This window comes from Lactuca virosa, chromosome 8 (genome assembly GCF_052849685.1).
Source record: "Lactuca virosa cultivar CGN04683 chromosome 8, Lactuca_virosa_CGN04683_v6, whole genome shotgun sequence".
Classification (NCBI taxonomy): Eukaryota; Viridiplantae; Streptophyta; class Magnoliopsida; order Asterales; family Asteraceae; genus Lactuca; species Lactuca virosa.
Genome location: NC_136433.1, coordinates 95,830,497 through 95,839,009, shown reverse-complemented (window position 1 = coordinate 95,839,009; position 8,513 = coordinate 95,830,497). Strand labels below are relative to the sequence as shown.

General features: G+C 40.7%; 1 non-coding gene across 1 annotated transcript; it reads left to right on the top strand.

The window, feature by feature from the left end:
• Positions 1–7,827: 7,827 nt before the first annotated feature.
• On the top strand, positions 7,828–7,934 carry LOC145135269 (small nucleolar RNA R71). Its single transcript, XR_013719730.1, has one exon. It is a non-coding gene; the product is annotated as a small nucleolar RNA R71 (small nucleolar RNA).
• Positions 7,935–8,513: the final 579 nt, after the last annotated feature.

Sequence of the window (8,513 nt, the reverse complement as noted above, 5' to 3'; positions counted from 1 at the left end):
TACATATTGTTGGTGGAGCCATGAGTGGTGATATAGCTAGGGCGGCTATTGCTAGTCGAAGTTTCTTTCGGTGGTCGCGCGGAGCGACTGTAAGATTGCTCGTTGGTTCAACAACTGGGCAGGAAACTGGTGTACCAGATGAGTTTTTTTTTCAAGTATAAGTGTGTTGCTGGGAAATTTGGTCTGTGACTCTGTCTTATAGTAGGAACCCCAGATTATCAGAAGTTGAGTAGCCAGTTGGGAGATAAGTGCAATGAATTCGACAATGATTCAGCGTGGGCGGTCTGTCAGGGATCCAGACCATCTCGAGACTTCAGATTTCAGATTGAGTAAATGTGATCATATTGCAAGGAATTCGTTTATCATCAGGTTTCAGAACCCTGCGAGGGTTAGTTATGGTTGCCTTGGAAAGGCTGAGGTAGGCTTGTAGTTGTGGCCATGTAGTTCAAGTTGTCTGGCGTGTAAGAAATGATAAGAAACGACTTCGAGGACGAAATCAAATTTTAGTGGGGGAGAGTTGTAATATTCCGTTTGAAATAGAATAATTAAATAATAAACCCGGAACCCCGAGAAGTAATTATTATTATTATTTTATATTATTATAGCCCAAAATCAAATAATAATTAGCGGGGTGTTGGTTTTGGGGAGCCAAATGACAAGATTTGAGTTGTCGAGGGTTAAAGTGTAATTTCGGGATTTATTTTGAAAAGGATTTTAGAAGACAGGGTATGATTGATAGCTTTTGGACTTCTTATGAAAGGATTTATGGGAGCAGGGGCTAAATGGTAAATTTTAGATTTGAATTGAGAAAATTGTGAAGGAGAGGGACCAGAGTTGCCGAATTCGTTTAATAGTTTGAATGGAGTCACGTGACTTAAACCCGTGCCTTCCATTCCCTGTTGAAGATGCACCAGCCGCTAAACCGTAACCCTAATCTTCAGCCGCCACTATTCTTGGAGTGCTCTTCAGCCGCCGCCGTGTGTAGTCTCCCGATCGCCGCCGATTTGTTGTTGTGAACCATCGAGGCAGCCACCTCCGTCCCTTGCTGCACCGAGCTGCCGAGCAATTCCAGCTCCCTTTCCTTCCGGCGAACTCGAGTGACCCCATCCCTGTTGTCTTCTTCTTCTGCCGCTGCACGGTCGCCATTCCCGGTGGCTGTTGTGGCTGACCTTCTCCTCCGACTGCCATGCGCCACCGCTCGATTGTTGCCACTGCTGCACCGCCGACGACGAAACCGGGAGCCGCCAAGTCGAGGACCGACGACGGACGTCGTGGTCGCTGTTGTGACGGACGCGACCACCTCCTTGCCGCGAACGATGTCCTCCCTTCTCCGTTTCCATTTGGGCCGCCCCTAGCGGGCGTTGCCGCCACCAAACAACCCTTCTGTTGATCCGGTCATCATCCATCACCGCCATGACCGTCGTATGCCGCCGTGGAGGACGACTATGTTCAGATTCTGAGCTAAGGCGGGTGTATTAATTCTTCATTCCTTCATTCGTGAGTACGTTTCTTTTGCTGAGTTTTAATTCTTCATTCCTTCAAGCCTCCAAAGTTCCATGTTTTGTTAACTTTAGTCCCTCTCTTCGAAAATGCTTCTATTTTGGCTGCAACTAACAATTTATCCTTATAAGTACCATAATTTTATGCAAATAACCAAAATATTAATAAAAATGTAATTAAATATTGCCTAAAAATATGTATAAATATAGCAATATCAAAATACCCCACACTTGTGCTTTGCTTGCCCTCAAGCAAATTTAACTATTTTAAACTTAAACCTTCATTACTAGCATCACATAGAACAATCCAATTCCAGCTCAGCCATTATGCGAAGACCTCAACGCATGCATTTGTGTCTAAAATTTTTCCTAAAGTACCCCCCCATACTCTAAATACTCACATTCCTCATAAACACGCGCCCACTTCTTTTGAACAATGCTCATTTTATGCATCCCTCCGAATCCATCCGTAGAAAACTTCCTAACCTCAAGGTATTTTTGTAAAGCTACCCAAGCATACATAAACTAGAGAATTACAACTTTAAGATACCATAATGGAGCTCTTGAATTCTTCTTTCTTTAACATTTGATCTTCAATTTGTACTTTGAATTTATCACCTTCTTGTTTGATTTTTGGTATCTTCAACTTTTTGATTTCTTTAGAATTTTGATCTTTGGATTTCATACTTGACTGCTCCAAATTTCTTTTGACTTTTATCACTTTTTGGTAATTTCTCTCTTTTTTTTACATGTACTCACTTTTTTTTTTCTTTCACTCAAAACCCTACATGCTTAAGCAGGGGCGCTTAACTTCAACCCTTATTGGTTAAGGATATTAGTGTTCCTGGATACATTTCAAGTACAAGCTGCTAAACATATTGCATTCCTCAAACTAAGCGAGGTTGTGTTTCTGTCCCATGATTTCACTAGAATAAAGGAGGCCACAAATGCATTATAACGTATATTGGCTCAACTAAACATTTGGGCTCTCATCGGATCATCCCACACAACAGTAGCAACTTGAGTTCAAATTATTATTACTAGATTAAATTACTAGATTATTATTTCAAATTTATTAAAATTTTTAAATTTACTACTTTTCTAGCAATTTACTTTTTCTACCCCCTACCCCACACTTATTACATACAATGCCCTCATTGTATTCTATGCAAAACATATAATTAAAAAGAGGGAGAAAAAGGAACAGACTCCCCTGGCATAGAAGTGGCGAGATCGAACTCCAAAAGTGTGGATAAAGTGTGCATCTTGAATACTGACTTCATGAAATAGGAACTTGGATCTTAAACACGCGAGATATGTAATGTACCGACAAAGTATGGAATTGAAACTTCAATCTTCAACAAATGTGGTGTAAAACTCCAAAACGGAAAGAACAGTGTGGGAAAGCATACGCCACATTGCATGGTAAAGAAAACGAGCCATTCTTATCCTCATGATAATCCCAAAAAGAATGGTGGTGAACCACATAATGAATATGGAACAAATAATATTCATTTTTTTTTTGGAAATGCAAATTCACGTCGTGGGGCTACTGAATTCACGAGGTGAAGTCGGTGTGAAGCGGGTTCTGGAAAGTCATCATATACTGACTCACGAGGTGAATATTTGAATATTCACGAGGTGAAAATTGGAATCCCATAAATAATTTGCCCCCAACTCTTCTTTCAATTCTTGTATTCAACCCCATGTCTTAATGGATTAAGACTCTTCTAACCCTATTATCTTGGACTCTTCTCTCTAACTCTACCTTCGCTCTTGACTCACCCCACACTTATTTTAAATTGTGGGTCTCGACTCTCGACTTTAAACACTCCCAGCTAAACATATACGCACTCATATCTCGACATCCTTTTCATGCGGCTCCTAGCAAATTTGGAAACTAATAGCCAAAGGAAGCATAAAGTAACATAATATCTTAATAGTCTTACAATCCAAACAAATTTAAAATTACATAAAACCAAACCAAACAAAACTAAAATAAACGAAATAAAACTAAAAATAAACGATCAATCATCCTCATCATTGTTATGTGCTCCACTTGTACCAGCCCCATCGCCCCTCGAATGTTGATAAGAGCTCCACGTTGGACAAATAGGGTAGTGACCTAAATGTGGTGGTTGCTCAATCTGGAAATGTCAGACCATGTTTTCCATTGTACCCCCAATCCAATTAGTGCTCAAAGAAAGCTGATCAAAATAACCCGCCATATCTCCTCCAAAATGCGCTTCTCCAAAAGGTGTGGGTTGATGTACCGGCTGTCCTCTCTCTCCTCGACCTCTAACATTTCTCCGTCGAGGCCGTGGTTGTGGTTGTGGCTCGGGTTGATCATCTTGTTGCTCCTCACCATCATCATCATCCGAATGAAGAATTCCCCGATGAGACCCATAATTCTTTACTACCCGCATTGTCTCCAAATACCCCATAGTGAATTCGTTTCCTTCCATACAAGTCAAAGAACGGGTGATGTCGGGAACAATCAAACCATAAGACCAGGCCAATTTTGTAATAAAATGGCCTCCACAAATGGGGCTCCCGGGGCGGGAACTCGCAGCAAATTCCGCCAAATAGCGGGCCAAGAAGTATGGAATGTTGCAGCATACTCCCGACTGTAAAATTGTCCACAAATAGAACAAGTTTATCTTTGTAACCTTGTCCCCATGACGTTTATGGTGGATGGAAAAAGTGATAAGGCGGTGGAGTAGGCGGTGGATGGGTGACCTAATGCTGCTCTCTGGTGACACCCCGGAGTTAAACACTCCGGAAGCAATGTTGCTCCAAAACCTACTCCCTGAAACTCCATTCTCATACCCTTGGGCAGCTTCCCTTAGAAACATCTCAAACTCAGGAGTCATGGCCTCATGCGCCTCATACAGCCCCATATGCCAAGAGAACTCCACCAAACTACACTCTCGGTATTCACCCCCGAGACGGAAACCCAATGCTCGCTGATAGGTAGGATCTGGGACATTTTCATGAAATGTCACAGTTGCAAAGAACTCCACACAAAGTTCTTTGTAAACCCTTTCTTGAATCCTGAACAAGTTGTTCCATCCTTTACACGTAAATGAAAATCCATTTCCCAAAAATATTTTTGTGAGATACTGGGACATTTGATCAACAAGCCTAACCTCCCTTAACCTTGCCCAATTAACTCTAGGGGCAACAGCAATCTCACGGTTGTACAGCCACCCCAACCGGTTGTTACACCGTGTCAAAATATCCCGAGGAAAAGTTGTTGGGAAAACGTAAAATGGGTGCAAACTAGCCACCCCAGTTGGAACCTCTCTTCTTGGACCCATTTATGCAAAATAAAACAACAAACAACCATAAAACAAAAATTCAAGAAATTATTAGTAAACAAAAAAAAACTGTTTTGATGGTGCCAGGATTCACCTCGTGAATCCCTAAGGATTCACATCGTGAGTTCGTAAGCAATATTCAGAATCGGTCCATTCTGTGTGCAAATCGTGGGAATCTAATGCTTAGGGTTTTATGCTATAACAATTTCAAACTCATTCCAGGCGCATGCAGCAAAATCTTCACACATTAAGGGTATTGATTTTGATATTCAAATGAAATGCAAACCCTAACCCGTAAATCTAGCAAATAAATCAACAATAAACAATGTAAAGAAGATTAATTTACCTAGATTGGAGGATTATGTAATCACAAGAAGAATAAGAGAAGATTTCGTCCGCAATCGAAACAAAGGGGGGGACCAAAATCCATTTTCACTTTGTGGGAGAATAAAGTAATGGTTTTAGGGCAAATGGTTTCTATCTTTTACTGTGGTCCCGTGCGTTTCTAAATTCACGTAGTGAATACTAAATATTCACGTCGTGAGTCCGTTTTGGGCTGAACACTTGGGCCATTCGATTAATGAACAAGTGGGATGAGCAGCTGGTCCATTCAATTTAACACTAAATGGGCTAGAGTATGTATTGGGCTGACTAATAGATTGTGTGTAAGTTTTCCATAACTCACGTCGTGAATCTTAAAGGATCACGACGTGAAGTCTGTCTGAGCACACAATTTCATAATTAATCCCAAGTTTCGCTAAATATATTTTAAAATTATTACCACTTAATTTTAGGGACCCCACATTCAATGTTTGATTATGCATAAAATGTTGTAGATGTTATGATCGATTTTCCTAGAAAAATAAAAATGCAAAAACTAAAAAGAAAAGAAAATTCAAACCAAACTCGGGTTTCCTCCCGAGAAGCGCTTCTTTTTGATGAAGTCGTGAGCCGAACTCCGCGCTTCCTACGTTGAGCTATTAGAGGAGTCCACCACCTGCACCTTATGTTCTTTCCAACGCCTCTTGTAAGCTTGAACACGTTGAATGTACGCCTTTTTTGAATTCTCCTTTTTAGCTTTGGTATCGTCTCTATCGAGCTTGCATTTGGTCCCTTTCGTCTTTAATTTTTCATCACTCTTATTAAGGTCCATAGGAATCTTTTCTTCCTTCACCAATGGACTCGTTTCCTTGGAAGTAGTCTCCTCTTCATCTCTCGACAATTCATCGCTTTCCTCACTTATCAAAGTTGTTGGTTTTGTGTAGGTAATGACTACAACGAAGAACGGGACGGATGCCCTAGGTTTGGTGCGTTTGATTTGATGAATTGTTTTGATTTATTCTTCCATTATCTTTCCCAATTCTTCAAGATCATTATCTTCATCCATATTAAACACCTCACCTTTTACAATTTCTCCTTGAAAGCTATCTTGTATTCCAAATGTCTCCTCATCATCACCAACCCTCAATGTAAGCTTGGATTCACGAACATCAACTAAAGCTCTAGCAGTATTAAGTAGAGGGCGGCCAAGAATAATTGGGACATTCACATCCTTCTTCATATCCATAATCACAAAATCCACTCGGAAAACAAATTTCCCAATTTTAACAAGGATGTCTTCTACAATTCCCATCGGGTGAGTCACCGAACGATTGGCCATGTGGATGGTCATCTTTGTACCCTTCATTTTATGAATATCTAGCTTTTGATAAAATGAATATGACATCAAATTTATGTTGGCCCCAGAATCGGCTAAAGCATAAGTCGTCAAGTTGTTACCAAACTCACGTGGAAGAGTGAGACGTCCAGGATCTCCCATCTTCTTAGGTATGTCTCCTAATACCACTCTTGAACTTTGCTCACTAAGAATTACTTTAGAGTTTTTCTTTAATTGTTGACGAGTATCTATGAGATCTTGTAGGAACTTCACGTATTCTGTAATTTTTGAAAGTGAATCGATAAAAGGGGTATTAATAGGAATACCCTTTATTTGCTGAATAAATTCCATATGTTCCCTTTCCAGTGGACTGAGATGTGCTTGAGACGGAAATGGCAAAGGCGGTCGGTAAACTAAAACAGATTCTGAATTCTGTTGTTCAGATCGAGGCCACGTCGTGGGAAGAGGAGGTTCACGGTGTGAATTCGGTAGTTCAGCAACATTCTCATTTTCAAGCTTCGACTTCTTTGGCTTTGATCCGGATGGCTTTAGTTCCACTTCTAGTGCTTCTAGGAACTCAAAGATGGCCTCTTCTTCAGTATCAATCATCATTACATGTGAGGATAAATTGTTGCTCACCAAAGTAGTTAATTGACTAACTTGGACTTCTAAATTATGGATCGATGCTTGATGACTTCTTAAAGAGGCTTGCTGGTCAATCATCATTGTGTGCTGTTCTTTCATCATTTTCATGTGTTCCTTTAGCACTGCATCGGTGTCATCATGCCTTTTCTCGGAAGCTTCCATAAATTTGGTCAAAATGTTTTCCAAGTCTACTTTCTTTTCGGCTGGTGGTTGCTCTTTTTGGTAGAAGCCTCGACCTATTTGCTTATATTTCTCTTCCTTTTGCCTCTTGTATTCATCATATGGCAGCCACTCTTTCTTTGGTTTTCTCCAGTCCTCATCATACTTATCCCCACTCGAGTAGCAAACTTGAGCCTTTTTGTACTCGTTATCGTCTAAGCTGAAATCCTTGGTCAAGTGTGGACCATTACACCTTTCACATCCAACTCTTATTGCATGAATTGATTGGTCCATTTGGGTCAATATCCGGTTCATATTATTCAACATTACCATCATAGCAGCCATTTCTTCAGATTGTGCACCCCCACTGCCTTTGGTTCCATATTGTCTTGGGTTGTGGTACTCACGATAGTGTTTTGCGAATTCTTCAATTAGCACCTTGATCTGATTAGGATTCTTCTTCGTGAGAGGGCCTTATGAATCAAGGAGTTGTCTAGTCATGACATTGACCCCATCATAGAAGATAGACATCTCTTGTTGAATATTGAGGTCATGTTGAGGACAACTCCTTAACAATCCTTTGTAACGCTCCCATGCCTCGTATAGTGACTCTCCCGGCTGTTGCTCAAAGTTGGCTATTGCCTTCTTGAGTTTTGCTATCTTGGATGGTGGGCAAAATTGGTCTAGAAACTGCTCACACATTTGAATCCAAGTAGTGATTGTACCAGGTGGGAGTGCTTTCAACCAGTCTTTTGCAGCTCCTTTGAAAGTAATTGGTAGCATCCTTAGCAAGACAGTATCTCTATTGATATTTGGGACATTGAAATAGTCAGCAATGTCGTTGACCTCATCTAGATGTTTGAAAGGATCCTCATGATCCTTTCCATAAAACGGAATATCCTTTAGTGCATTAAGGATGTGTCCCTTCAACTCGAATGTGGCAGTGGTAGGAATCGCAGGTTGTACTAATCCTGGACCAACATCTTCTCGAATATGCTTCTTGTAAGCTCCCATTGTCATTTATTCAATGTTCTCCATCTCGTTCTTGGCTCGTCTTCGGGTTCGCTCGTATATAGTCCAAACTCATTCTCGGACTCGTATTCAGACTCGTTTGGGATAGGTATTTGATCTAAACTTTCAATCTTGCTCTTGTCCTTCGTACATGAGAACACTGACTTGAGTTCCTTTAAGGGCGTCTTCTTTGGTGTTTGATCTTCTTTGACGTTCTTATCT